The 14,208-nt window shown below is 40.5% G+C and overlaps 13 non-coding genes across 13 annotated transcripts; all 13 read left to right on the plus strand.

The window, feature by feature from the left end:
- Window positions 1-586: 586 nt before the first annotated feature.
- Window positions 587-658, plus strand: trnac-gca (transfer RNA cysteine (anticodon GCA)). Its single transcript has one exon. It is a non-coding gene; the product is annotated as a tRNA-Cys (tRNA).
- A 656-nt stretch (window positions 659-1,314) lies between these two features.
- trnac-gca (transfer RNA cysteine (anticodon GCA)) lies at window positions 1,315-1,386 on the plus strand. The gene has a single exon. It is a non-coding gene; the product is annotated as a tRNA-Cys (tRNA).
- Window positions 1,387-3,498: 2,112 nt separating this feature from the next.
- trnac-gca (transfer RNA cysteine (anticodon GCA)) lies at window positions 3,499-3,570 on the plus strand. Its single transcript has one exon. It is a non-coding gene; the product is annotated as a tRNA-Cys (tRNA).
- Window positions 3,571-4,226: 656 nt separating this feature from the next.
- trnac-gca (transfer RNA cysteine (anticodon GCA)) lies at window positions 4,227-4,298 on the plus strand. Its single transcript has one exon. It is a non-coding gene; the product is annotated as a tRNA-Cys (tRNA).
- Window positions 4,299-4,954: 656 nt separating this feature from the next.
- trnac-gca (transfer RNA cysteine (anticodon GCA)) lies at window positions 4,955-5,026 on the plus strand. The gene has a single exon. It is a non-coding gene; the product is annotated as a tRNA-Cys (tRNA).
- A 656-nt stretch (window positions 5,027-5,682) lies between these two features.
- Window positions 5,683-5,754, plus strand: trnac-gca (transfer RNA cysteine (anticodon GCA)). The gene has a single exon. It is a non-coding gene; the product is annotated as a tRNA-Cys (tRNA).
- A 656-nt stretch (window positions 5,755-6,410) lies between these two features.
- Window positions 6,411-6,482, plus strand: trnac-gca (transfer RNA cysteine (anticodon GCA)). The gene has a single exon. It is a non-coding gene; the product is annotated as a tRNA-Cys (tRNA).
- Window positions 6,483-7,866: 1,384 nt separating this feature from the next.
- trnac-gca (transfer RNA cysteine (anticodon GCA)) lies at window positions 7,867-7,938 on the plus strand. The gene has a single exon. It is a non-coding gene; the product is annotated as a tRNA-Cys (tRNA).
- A 656-nt stretch (window positions 7,939-8,594) lies between these two features.
- On the plus strand, window positions 8,595-8,666 carry trnac-gca (transfer RNA cysteine (anticodon GCA)). The gene has a single exon. It is a non-coding gene; the product is annotated as a tRNA-Cys (tRNA).
- Window positions 8,667-9,322: 656 nt separating this feature from the next.
- On the plus strand, window positions 9,323-9,394 carry trnac-gca (transfer RNA cysteine (anticodon GCA)). The gene has a single exon. It is a non-coding gene; the product is annotated as a tRNA-Cys (tRNA).
- Window positions 9,395-10,778: 1,384 nt separating this feature from the next.
- trnac-gca (transfer RNA cysteine (anticodon GCA)) lies at window positions 10,779-10,850 on the plus strand. The gene has a single exon. It is a non-coding gene; the product is annotated as a tRNA-Cys (tRNA).
- A 2,112-nt stretch (window positions 10,851-12,962) lies between these two features.
- On the plus strand, window positions 12,963-13,034 carry trnac-gca (transfer RNA cysteine (anticodon GCA)). The gene has a single exon. It is a non-coding gene; the product is annotated as a tRNA-Cys (tRNA).
- Window positions 13,035-13,690: 656 nt separating this feature from the next.
- On the plus strand, window positions 13,691-13,762 carry trnac-gca (transfer RNA cysteine (anticodon GCA)). The gene has a single exon. It is a non-coding gene; the product is annotated as a tRNA-Cys (tRNA).
- Window positions 13,763-14,208: the final 446 nt, after the last annotated feature.

Consider the following 14,208-nt stretch of genomic DNA (forward strand, 5'->3'; position numbering starts at 1 on the left):
AAAACCCCTCCTTAGCATCAAGATCCTTTAAAAAGACTGATCGCCATTGGGTCTTCATCATCCCAAATAAGCTCTCCACCACAGACCTGGCCTTGGACAGGTTTCCATTGTACCTCGCCTTCACTACATTCTGTGCCATCTCCAGTGATGCACCAACCTTGGTGGGTAGAGCTGCTGAACGTAGACCGAGGTCCACTTTAGGACCTGGCATTATGCACCTCTCCAGGTATGAAGGGGTTAAACAATACGAATTTGTTATATTTATATAAGAATTATATTGATATTTTGCTCATAGAGTGCACCCCTTGAACAAGTCCAAAAATATGTCATATGGATGGTGCCATTTCATAATATCATCCAGCAGTCACTGCTCAGGAAGAGCAAACATGTTTAAAAATGTATTCCGGAGAAAAACATTTCTTCAGGATTTACGCCACTGGTTGAGCATTTTCACTGTTTCACTCAAAGCATTCCTTTAGATTGTCACCTTCCAAAATCTCCTGTAAGCTCCACATCAGGTATCTTGTGAGCTTGTGTTTTTCCTGCACATGTGCTCACATTGAGGTTGCAAATCACACTTCCTGCAGGGGGTATAGCTCAGTGGTAGAGCATTTGACTGCAGATCAAGAGGTCCCCAGTTCAACTCTGGGTGCCCCCTGGTGGCATCTGGAAGTGTTTGTTTTACCCTGTTTGATGTGATACTATGCAATTCTTGCCTTTTAAACATTTTGTATATGACCTTTTCAAGCAGTCCAATTCATTTTCAGTCAGATATCTTACGACATTGTTCTCTCTCAATCATCACTCTTTAAAGGCTGCTGATTTCATTCCCAAACATATATCTTGTAATACTGGTGAATCTCATCATTACAGCATTTGAGGACGCTCATGATATCTCAATTTAACGACGCATGTGATTGGAATTCAAGTGATTACCACTTCTTCTCTAAATGGTCCTCATCGCAAACTTGAAAGACCTTCTGGCTGCTTGCAATTTCAACATGCACATGATATTTTGCTCATAGAGTGCACCCTTTGAACAAGTCCAAAAATATGTCATATGGATGGTGCCATTTCATAATATCATCCAGCAGTCACTGCTCAGGAAGTGCCAATGTATTTAAAAATGGATTCCTGAGAAAAGCATTTGTTCAGGATTTACGCCACTGGGCGAGCATTTTTACTGTTACTCAAAGCATTCCTTTAGATTGTCGCCTTCCAAAATCTCCTGTAAGCTCCACATCAGGTATCTTGTGAGCTTGTGTTTTTCCTGCTCATGTGCTCACATTGAGGTTGCAAATCACACTTCCTGCTGGGGGTATAGCTCAGTGGTAGAGCATTTGACTGCAGATCAAGAGGTCCCCAGTTCAACTCTGGGTGCCCCCTAGTGGCATCTGGAAGTGTTGGCTTTACCCTGTTTGTTGTGATACTATGCAATTTTTGCCTTTTAAACATTTCGTATATGACCTTTTCAAGCAGTACAATTCATTTTCAGTCAGATATCTTACGACATTGTTCTCTCTCAATCATCACTCTTTAAAGGCTGCTGATTTCATTCCCAAACATATATCTTGTAATACTGGTGAATCTCATCATTACAGCATTTGAGGACGCTGATGATATCTCAATTTAACGACGCATGTGATTGGAATTCAAGTGATTACCACTTCTTCTCTAAATGGTCCTCATCGCAAACTTGAAAGACCTTCTGGCTGCTTGCAATTTCAACATGCACATGATATTTTGCTCATAGAGTGCACCCTTTGAACAAGTCCAAAAATATGTCATATGGATGGTGCCATTTCATAATATCATCCAGCAGTCACTGCTCAGGAAGTGCCAATGTATTTAAAAATGGATTCCTGAGAAAAGCATTTGTTCAGGATTTACGCCACTGGGCGAGCATTTTTACTGTTACTCAAAGCATTCCTTTAGATTGTCGCCTTCCAAAATCTCCTGTAAGCTCCACATCAGGTATCTTGTGAGCTTGTGTTTTTCCTGCTCATGTGCTCACATTGAGGTTGCAAATCACACTTCCTGCTAGGGGTATAGCTCAGTGGTAGAGCATTTGACTGCAGATCAAGAGGTCCCCAGTTCAACTCTGGTTGCCCCCTAGTGGCATCTGGAAGTGTTTGCTTTACCCTGTTTGTTGTGATACTATGCAATTCTTGCCTTTTAAACATTTCGTATATGACCTTTTCAAGCAGTACAATTCATTTTCAGTCAGATATCTTACGACATTGTTCTCTCTCAATCATCACTCTTTAAAGGCTGCTGATTTCATTCCCAAACATATATCTTGTAATACTGGTGAATCTCATCATTACAGCATTTGAGGACGCTCATGATATCTCAATTTAACGACGCATGTGATTGGAATTCAAGTGATTACCACTTCTTCTCTAAATGGTCCTCATCGCAAACTTGAAAGACCTTCTGGCTGCTTGCAATTTCAACATGCACATGATATTTTGCTCATAGAGTGCACCCTTTGAACAAGTCCAAAAATATGTCATATGGATGGTGCCATTTCATAATATCATCCAGCAGTCACTGCTCAGGAAGTGCCAATGTATTTAAAAATGGATTCCTGAGAAATGCATTTGTTCAGGATTTACGCCACTGGGCGAGCATTTTTACTGTTACTCAAAGCATTCCTTTAGATTGTCGCCTTCCAAAATCTCCTGTAAGCTCCACATCAGGTATCTTGTGAGCTTGTGTTTTTCCTGCTCATGTGCTCACATTGAGGTTGCAAATCACACTTCCTGCTAGGGGTATAGCTCAGTGGTAGAGCATTTGACTGCAGATCAAGAGGTCCCCAGTTCAACTCTGGTTGCCCCCTAGTGGCATCTGGAAGTGTTTGCTTTACCCTGTTTGTTGTGATACTATGCAATTCTTGCCTTTTAAACATTTCGTATATGACCTTTTCAAGCAGTACAATTCATTTTCAGTCAGATATCTTACGACATTGTTCTCTCTCAATCATCACTCTTTAAAGGCTGCTGATTTCATTCCCAAACATATATCTTGTAATACTGGTGAATCTCATCATTACAGCATTTGAGGACGCTCATGATATCTCAATTTAACGACGCAAGTGATTGGAATTCAAGTGATTACCACTTCTTCTCTAAATGGTCCTCATCGCAAACTTGAAAGACCTTCTGGCTGCTTGCAATTTCAACATGCACATGATATTTTGCTCATAGAGTGCACCCTTTGAACAAGTCCAAAAATATGTCATATGGATGGTGCCATTTCATAATATCATCCAGCAGTCACTGCTCAGGAAGTGCCAATGTATTTAAAAATGGATTCCTGAGAAAAGCATTTGTTCAGGATTTACGCCACTGGGCGAGCATTTTTACTGTTACTCAAAGCATTCCTTTAGATTGTCGCCTTCCAAAATCTCCTGTAAGCTCCACATCAGGTATCTTGTGAGCTTGTGTTTTTCCTGCTCATGTGCTCATATTGAGGTTGCAAATCTCACTTCCTGCTGGGGGTATAGCTCAGTGGTAGAGCATTTGACTGCAGATCAAGAGGTCCCCAGTTCAACTCTGGGTGTCCCCTAGTGGCATCTGGAAGTGTTTGCTTTACCCTGTTTGTTGTGATACTATGCAATTCTTGCCTTTTAAACATTTCGTATATGACCTTTTCAAGCAGTACAATTCATTTTCAGTCAGATATCTTACGACATTGTTCTCTCTCAATCATCACTCTTTAAAGGCTGCTGATTTCATTCCCAAACATATATCTTGTAATACTGGTGAATCTCATCATTACAGCATTTGAGGACGCTCATGATATCTCAATTTAACGACGCATGTGATTGGAATTCAAGTGATTACCACTTCTTCTCTAAATGGTCCTCATCGCAAACTTGAAAGACCTTCTGGCTGCTTGCAATTTCAACATGCACATGATATTTTGCTCATAGAGTGCACCCTTTGAACAAGTCCAAAAATATGTCATATAGATGGTGCCATTTCATAATATCATCCAGCAGTCACTGCTGAGGAAGTGCCAATGTATTTAAAAATGGATTCCTGAGAAAAGCATTTGTTCAGGATTTACGCCACTGGGCGAGCATTTTTACTGTTACTCAAAGCATTCCTTTAGATTGTCGCCTTCCAAAATCTCCTGTAAGCTCCACATCAGGTATCTTGTGAGCTTGTGTTTTTCCTGCTCATGTGCTCACATTGAGGTTGCAAATCACACTTCCTGCTGGGGGTATAGCTCAGTGGTAGAGCATTTGACTGCAGATCAAGAGGTCCCCAGTTCAACTCTGGGTGCCCCCTAGTGGCATCTGGAAGTGTTGGCTTTACCCTGTTTGTTGTGATACTATGCAATTTTTGCCTTTTAAACATTTCGTATATGACCTTTTCAAGCAGTACAATTCATTTTCAGTCAGATATCTTACGACATTGTTCTCTCTCAATCATCACTCTTTAAAGGCTGCTGATTTCATTCCCAAACATATATCTTGTAATACTGGTGAATCTCATCATTACAGCATTTGAGGACGCTCATGATATCTCAATTTAACGACGCATGTGATTGGAATTCAAGTGATTACCACTTCTTCTCTAAATGGTCCTCATCGCAAACTTGAAAGACCTTCTGGCTGCTTGCAATTTCAACATGCACATGATATTTTGCTCATAGAGTGCACCCTTTGAACAAGTCCAAAAATATGTCATATGGATGGTGCCATTTCATAATATCATCCAGCAGTCACTGCTCAGGAAGTGCCAATGTATTTAAAAATGGATTCCTGAGAAAAGCATTTGTTCAGGATTTACGCCACTGGGCGAGCATTTTTACTGTTACTCAAAGCATTCCTTTAGATTGTCGCCTTCCAAAATCTCCTGTAAGCTCCACATCAGGTATCTTGTGAGCTTGTGTTTTTCCTGCTCATGTGCTCATATTGAGGTTGCAAATCTCACTTCCTGCTGGGGGTATAGCTCAGTGGTAGAGCATTTGACTGCAGATCAAGAGGTCCCCAGTTCAACTCTGGGTGTCCCCTAGTGGCATCTGGAAGTGTTTGCTTTACCCTGTTTGTTGTGATACTATGCAATTCTTGCCTTTTAAACATTTCGTATATGACCTTTTCAAGCAGTACAATTCATTTTCAGTCAGATATCTTACGACATTGTTCTCTCTCAATCATCACTCTTTAAAGGCTGCTGATTTCATTCCCAAACATATATCTTGTAATACTGGTGAATCTCATCATTACAGCATTTGAGGACGCTCATGATATCTCAATTTAACGACGCATGTGATTGGAATTCAAGTGATTACCACTTCTTCTCTAAATGGTCCTCATCGCAAACTTGAAAGACCTTCTGGCTGCTTGCAATTTCAACATGCACATGATATTTTGCTCATAGAGTGCACCCTTTGAACAAGTCCAAAAATATGTCATATGGATGGTGCCATTTCATAATATCATCCAGCAGTCACTGCTCAGGAAGTGCCAATGTATTTAAAAATGGATTCCTGAGAAAAGCATTTGTTCAGGATTTACGCCACTGGGCGAGCATTTTTACTGTTACTCAAAGCATTCCTTTAGATTGTCGCCTTCCAAAATCTCCTGTAAGCTCCACATCAGGTATCTTGTGAGCTTGTGTTTTTCCTGCTCATGTGCTCATATTGAGGTTGCAAATCTCACTTCCTGCTGGGGGTATAGCTCAGTGGTAGAGCATTTGACTGCAGATCAAGAGGTCCCCAGTTCAACTCTGGGTGTCCCCTAGTGGCATCTGGAAGTGTTTGCTTTACCCTGTTTGTGGTGATACTATGCAATTCTTGCCTTTTAAACATTTCGTATATGACCTTTTCAAGCAGTACAATTCATTTTCAGTCAGATATCTTACGACATTGTTCTCTCTCAATCATCACTCTTTAAAGGCTGCTGATTTCATTCCCAAACATATATCTTGTAATACTGGTGAATCTCATCATTACAGCATTTGAGGACGCTCATGATATCTCAATTTAACGACGCATGTGATTGGAATTCAAGTGATTACCACTTCTTCTCTAAATGGTCCTCATCGCAAACTTGAAAGACCTTCTGGCTGCTTGCAATTTCAACATGCACATGATATTTTGCTCATAGAGTGCACCCTTTGAACAAGTCCAAAAATATGTCATATAGATGGTGCCATTTCATAATATCATCCAGCAGTCACTGCTGAGGAAGTGCCAATGTATTTAAAAATGGATTCCTGAGAAAAGCATTTGTTCAGGATTTACGCCACTGGGCGAGCATTTTTACTGTTACTCAAAGCATTCCTTTAGATTGTCGCCTTCCAAAATCTCCTGTAAGCTCCACATCAGGTATCTTGTGAGCTTGTGTTTTTCCTGCTCATGTGCTCACATTGAGGTTGCAAATCACACTTCCTGCTGGGGGTATAGCTCAGTGGTAGAGCATTTGACTGCAGATCAAGAGGTCCCCAGTTCAACTCTGGTTGCCCCCTAGTGGCATCTGGAAGTGTTTGCTTTACCCTGTTTGTTGTGATACTATGCAATTCTTGCCTTTTAAACATTTCGTATATGACCTTTTCAAGCAGTACAATTCATTTTCAGTCAGATATCTTACGACATTGTTCTCTCTCAATCATCACTCTTTAAAGGCTGCTGATTTCATTCCCAAACATATATCTTGTAATACTGATGAATCTCATCATTACAGCATTTGAGGACGCTCATGATATCTCAATTTAACGACGCATGTGATTGGAATTCAAGTGATTACCACTTCTTCTCTAAATTGTCCTCATCGCAAACTTGAAAGACCTTCTGGCTGCTTGCAATTTCAACATGCACATGATATTTTGCTCATAGAGTGCACCCTTTGAACAAGTCCAAAAATATGTCATATGGATGGTGCCATTTCATAATATCATCCAGCAGTCACTGCTCAGGAAGTGCCAATGTATTTAAAAATGGATTCCTGAGAAAAGCATTTGTTCAGGATTTACGCCACTGGGCGAACATTTTTACTGTTACTCAAAGCATTCCTTTAGATTGTCGCCTTCCAAAATCTCGTGTAAGCTCCACATCAGGTATCTTGTGAGCTTGTGTTTTTCCTGCTCATGTGCTCACATTAAAGTTGCAAATCACACTTCCTGCTGGGGGTATAGCTCAGTGGTAGAGCATTTGAGTGCAGATCACGATGTCCCCAGTTCAACTCTGGGTGCCCCCTAGTGGCATCTGGAAGTGTTTGCTTTACCCTGTTTTATGTGATACTATGCAATTCTTGCCTTTTAAACATTTCGTATATGACCTTTCCAAGCAGTCCAATTCATTTTCAGTCAGACATCTTACGACATTGTTCTCTCTCAATCATCACTCATTAAAGGCTGCTGTATTCATTCCCAAACATATATCTTGTAATACTGGTGAATCTCATCATTACAGCATTTGAGGACGCTCATGATATCTCAATTTAACGACGCATGTGATTGGAATTCAAGTGATTACCACTTCTTCTCTAAATGGTCCTCATCGCAAACTTGAAAGACCTTCTGGCTGCATGCAATTTCAACATGCACATGATATTTTGCTCATAGAGTGCACCCTTTGAACAAGTACAAAAATATGTCATATGGATGGTGCCATTTCATAATATCATCCAGCAGTCACTGCTGAGGAAGTGCCAATGTGTTTAAAAATGGATTCCTGAGAAAAGCATTTGTTCAGGATTTACGCCACTGGGCGAACATTTTTACTGTTACTCAAAGCATTCCTTTAGATTGTCGCCTTCCAAAATCTCATGTAAGCTCCACATCAGGTATCTTGTGAGCTTGTGTTTTTCCTGCTCATGTGCTCACATTGAGGTTGCAAATCACACTTCCTGCTGGGAGTATAGCTCAGTGGTAGAGCATTTGACTGCAGATCAAGAGGTCCCCAGTTCAACTCTGGGTGTCCCCTAGTGGCATCTGGAAGTGTTTGCTTTACCCTGTTTGTTGTGATATTACGCAATTCTTGCCTTTTAAACATTTCGTATATGACCTTTTCAAGCAGTCCAATTCATTTTCAGTCAGATATCTTACGACATTGTTCTCTCTCAATCATCACTCTTTAAAGGCTGCTGAATTCATTCCCAAACATATATCTTGTAATACTGGTGAATCTCATCATTACAGCATTTGAGGACGCTCATGATATCTCAATTTAACGACGCATGTGATTGGAATTCAAGTGATTACCACTTCTTCTCTAAATGGTCCTCATCGCAAACTTGAAAGACCTTCTGGCTGCTTGCAATTTCAACATGCACATGATATTTTGCTCATAGAGTGCACCCTTTGAACAAGTCCAAAAATATGTCATATGGATGGTGCCATTTCATAATATCATCCAGCAGTCACTGCTCAGGAAGTGCCAATGTATTTAAAAATGGATTCCTGAGAAAAGCATTTGTTCAGGATTTACGCCACTGGGCGAGCATTTTTACTGTTACTCAAAGCATTCCTTTAGATTGTCGCCTTCCAAAATCTCCTGTAAGCTCCACATCAGGTATCTTGTGAGCTTGTGTTTTTCCTGCTCATGTGCTCATATTGAGGTTGCAAATCTCACTTCCTGCTGGGGGTATAGCTCAGTGGTAGAGCATTTGACTGCAGATCAAGAGGTCCCCAGTTCAACTCTGGGTGTCCCCTAGTGGCATCTGGAAGTGTTTGCTTTACCCTGTTTGTGGTGATACTATGCAATTCTTGCCTTTTAAACATTTCGTATATGACCTTTTCAAGCAGTACAATTCATTTTCAGTCAGATATCTTACGACATTGTTCTCTCTCAATCATCACTCTTTAAAGGCTGCTGATTTCATTCCCAAACATATATCTTGTAATACTGGTGAATCTCATCATTACAGCATTTGAGGACGCTCATGATATCTCAATTTAACGACGCATGTGATTGGAATTCAAGTGATTACCACTTCTTCTCTAAATGGTCCTCATCGCAAACTTGAAAGACCTTCTGGCTGCTTGCAATTTCAACATGCACATGATATTTTGCTCATAGAGTGCACCCTTTGAACAAGTCCAAAAATATGTCATATAGATGGTGCCATTTCATAATATCATCCAGCAGTCACTGCTGAGGAAGTGCCAATGTATTTAAAAATGGATTCCTGAGAAAAGCATTTGTTCAGGATTTACGCCACTGGGCGAGCATTTTTACTGTTACTCAAAGCATTCCTTTAGATTGTCGCCTTCCAAAATCTCCTGTAAGCTCCACATCAGGTATCTTGTGAGCTTGTGTTTTTCCTGCTCATGTGCTCACATTGAGGTTGCAAATCACACTTCCTGCTGGGGGTATAGCTCAGTGGTAGAGCATTTGACTGCAGATCAAGAGGTCCCCAGTTCAACTCTGGTTGCCCCCTAGTGGCATCTGGAAGTGTTTGCTTTACCCTGTTTGTTGTGATACTATGCAATTCTTGCCTTTTAAACATTTCGTATATGACCTTTTCAAGCAGTACAATTCATTTTCAGTCAGATATCTTACGACATTGTTCTCTCTCAATCATCACTCTTTAAAGGCTGCTGATTTCATTCCCAAACATATATCTTGTAATACTGATGAATCTCATCATTACAGCATTTGAGGACGCTCATGATATCTCAATTTAACGACGCATGTGATTGGAATTCAAGTGATTACCACTTCTTCTCTAAATTGTCCTCATCGCAAACTTGAAAGACCTTCTGGCTGCTTGCAATTTCAACATGCACATGATATTTTGCTCATAGAGTGCACCCTTTGAACAAGTCCAAAAATATGTCATATGGATGGTGCCATTTCATAATATCATCCAGCAGTCACTGCTCAGGAAGTGCCAATGTATTTAAAAATGGATTCCTGAGAAAAGCATTTGTTCAGGATTTACGCCACTGGGCGAACATTTTTACTGTTACTCAAAGCATTCCTTTAGATTGTCGCCTTCCAAAATCTCGTGTAAGCTCCACATCAGGTATCTTGTGAGCTTGTGTTTTTCCTGCTCATGTGCTCACATTAAAGTTGCAAATCACACTTCCTGCTGGGGGTATAGCTCAGTGGTAGAGCATTTGAGTGCAGATCACGATGTCCCCAGTTCAACTCTGGGTGCCCCCTAGTGGCATCTGGAAGTGTTTGCTTTACCCTGTTTTATGTGATACTATGCAATTCTTGCCTTTTAAACATTTCGTATATGACCTTTCCAAGCAGTCCAATTCATTTTCAGTCAGACATCTTACGACATTGTTCTCTCTCAATCATCACTCATTAAAGGCTGCTGTATTCATTCCCAAACATATATCTTGTAATACTGGTGAATCTCATCATTACAGCATTTGAGGACGCTCATGATATCTCAATTTAACGACGCATGTGATTGGAATTCAAGTGATTACCACTTCTTCTCTAAATGGTCCTCATCGCAAACTTGAAAGACCTTCTGGCTGCATGCAATTTCAACATGCACATGATATTTTGCTCATAGAGTGCACCCTTTGAACAAGTACAAAAATATGTCATATGGATGGTGCCATTTCATAATATCATCCAGCAGTCACTGCTGAGGAAGTGCCAATGTGTTTAAAAATGGATTCCTGAGAAAAGCATTTGTTCAGGATTTACGCCACTGGGCGAACATTTTTACTGTTACTCAAAGCATTCCTTTAGATTGTCGCCTTCCAAAATCTCATGTAAGCTCCACATCAGGTATCTTGTGAGCTTGTGTTTTTCCTGCTCATGTGCTCACATTGAGGTTGCAAATCACACTTCCTGCTGGGAGTATAGCTCAGTGGTAGAGCATTTGACTGCAGATCAAGAGGTCCCCAGTTCAACTCTGGGTGTCCCCTAGTGGCATCTGGAAGTGTTTGCTTTACCCTGTTTGTTGTGATATTACGCAATTCTTGCCTTTTAAACATTTCGTATATGACCTTTTCAAGCAGTCCAATTCATTTTCAGTCAGATATCTTACGACATTGTTCTCTCTCAATCATCACTCTTTAAAGGCTGCTGAATTCATTCCCAAACATATATCTTGTAATACTGGTGAATCTCATCATTACAGCATTTGAGGACGCTCATGATATCTCAATTTAACGACGCATGTGATTGGAATTCAAGTGATTACCACTTCTTCTCTAAATGGTCCTCATCGCAAACTTGAAAGACCTTCTGGCTGCATGCAATTTCAACATGCACATGATATTTTGCTCATAGAGTGCACCCCTTGAACAAGTCTAAAAATATGTCATATGGATGGTGCCATTTCATAATATCATCCAGCAGTCACTGCTCAGGAAGTGCCAATGTGTTTAAAAATGGATTCCTGAGAAAAGCATTTGTTCAGGATTTACGCCACTGGGCGAGCATTTTTACTGTTACTCAAAGCATTCCTTTAGATTGTCACCTACCAAAATCTCCTGTAAGCTCCACATCAGGTATCTTGTGAGCTTGTGTTTTTCCTGCTCATGTGCTCACATTGAGGTTGCAAATCACACTTCCTCCTGGGGGTATAGCTCACTGGTAGAGCATTTGACTGCAGATCAAGAGGTCCACAGTTCAACTCTGGGTGCCCCCTAGTGGCATCTGGAAGTGTTTGCTTTACCCTGTTTGATGTGATACTATGCAATTCTTGCCTTTTAAACATTTCGTATATGACCTTTTCAAGCAGTCCAATTCATTTTCAGTCAGATATCTTACGACATTGTTCACTCTCAATCATCACTCATTAAAGGCTGCTGAATTCATTCCCAAACATATATCTTGTAATACTGGTGAATCTCATCATTACAGCGTTTGAGGACGCTCATGATATCTCAATTTAACAACGCATGTGATTGGAATTCAAGTGATTACCACTTCTTCTCTAAATGGTCCTCATCGCAAACTTGAAAGACCTTCTGGCTGCTTGCAATTTCAACATGCACATGATATTTTGCTCATAGAGTGCACCCTTTGAACAAGTCCAAAAATATGTCATATGGATGGTGCCATTTCATAATATCATCCAGCAGTCACTGCTCAGGAAGTGCCAATGTATTTAAAAATGGATTCCTGAGAAAAGCATTTGTTCAGGATTTACGCCACTGGGCGAACATTTTTACTGTTACTCAAAGCATTCCTTTAGATTGTCGCCTTCCAAAATCTCGTGTAAGCTCCACATCAGGTATCTTGTGAGCTTGTGTTTTTCCTGCTCATGTGCTCACATTAAAGTTGCAAATCACACTTCCTGCTGGGGGTATAGCTCAGTGGTAGAGCATTTGAGTGCAGATCACGATGTCCCCAGTTCAACTCTGGGTGCCCCCTAGTGGCATCTGGAAGTGTTTGCTTTACCCTGTTTTATGTGATACTATGCAATTCTTGCCTTTTAAACATTTCGTATATGACCTTTCCAAGCAGTCCAATTCATTTTCAGTCAGACATCTTACGACATTGTTCTCTCTCAATCATCACTCATTAAAGGCTGCTGTATTCATTCCCAAACATATATCTTGTAATACTGGTGAATCTCATCATTACAGCATTTGAGGACGCTCATGATATCTCAATTTAACGACGCATGTGATTGGAATTCAAGTGATTACCACTTCTTCTCTAAATGGTCCTCATCGCAAACTTGAAAGACCTTCTGGCTGCATGCAATTTCAACATGCACATGATATTTTGCTCATAGAGTGCACCCTTTGAACAAGTACAAAAATATGTCATATGGATGGTGCCATTTCATAATATCATCCAGCAGTCACTGCTGAGGAAGTGCCAATGTGTTTAAAAATGGATTCCTGAGAAAAGCATTTGTTCAGGATTTACGCCACTGGGCGAACATTTTTACTGTTACTCAAAGCATTCCTTTAGATTGTCGCCTTCCAAAATCTCATGTAAGCTCCACATCAGGTATCTTGTGAGCTTGTGTTTTTCCTGCTCATGTGCTCACATTGAGGTTGCAAATCACACTTCCTGCTGGGAGTATAGCTCAGTGGTAGAGCATTTGACTGCAGATCAAGAGGTCCCCAGTTCAACTCTGGGTGTCCCCTAGTGGCATCTGGAAGTGTTTGCTTTACCCTGTTTGTTGTGATATTACGCAATTCTTGCCTTTTAAACATTTCGTATATGACCTTTTCAAGCAGTCCAATTCATTTTCAGTCAGATATCTTACGACATTGTTCTCTCTCAATCATCACTCTTTAAAGGCTGCTGAATTCATTCCCAAACATATATCTTGTAATACTGGTGAATCTCATCATTACAGCATTTGAGGACGCTCATGATATCTCAATTTAACGACGCATGTGATTGGAATTCAAGTGATTACCACTTCTTCTCTAAATGGTCCTCATCGCAAACTTGAAAGACCTTCTGGCTGCTTGCAATTTCAACATGCACATGATATTTTGCTCATAGAGTGCACCCTTTGAACAAGTCCAAAAATATGTCATATGGATGGTGCCATTTCATAATATCATCCAGCAGTCACTGCTCAGGAAGTGCCAATGTATTTAAAAATGGATTCCTGAGAAAAGCATTTGTTCAGGATTTACGCCACTGGGCGAGCATTTTTACTGTTACTCAAAGCATTCCTTTAGATTGTCGCCTTCCAAAATCTCCTGTAAGCTCCACATCAGGTATCTTGTGAGCTTGTGTTTTTCCTGCTCATGTGCTCATATTGAGGTTGCAAATCTCACTTCCTGCTGGGGGTATAGCTCAGTGGTAGAGCATTTGACTGCAGATCAAGAGGTCCCCAGTTCAACTCTGGGTGTCCCCTAGTGGCATCTGGAAGTGTTTGCTTTACCCTGTTTGTGGTGATACTATGCAATTCTTGCCTTTTAAACATTTCGTATATGACCTTTTCAAGCAGTACAATTCATTTTCAGTCAGATATCTTACGACATTGTTCTCTCTCAATCATCACTCTTTAAAGGCTGCTGATTTCATTCCCAAACATATATCTTGTAATACTGGTGAATCTCATCATTACAGCATTTGAGGACGCTCATGATATCTCAATTTAACGACGCATGTGATTGGAATTCAAGTGATTACCACTTCTTCTCTAAATGGTCCTCATCGCAAACTTGAAAGACCTTCTGGCTGCTTGCAATTTCAACATGCACATGATATTTTGCTCATAGAGTGCACCCTTTGAACAAGTCCAAAAATATGTCATATAGATGGTGCCATTTCATAATATCATCCAGCAGTCACTGCTGA

The sequence above is a fragment of the Brachyhypopomus gauderio genome, chromosome 6 (genome assembly GCF_052324685.1).
Source record: "Brachyhypopomus gauderio isolate BG-103 chromosome 6, BGAUD_0.2, whole genome shotgun sequence".
In the NCBI taxonomy this organism is placed as follows: domain Eukaryota; kingdom Metazoa; phylum Chordata; class Actinopteri; order Gymnotiformes; family Hypopomidae; genus Brachyhypopomus; species Brachyhypopomus gauderio.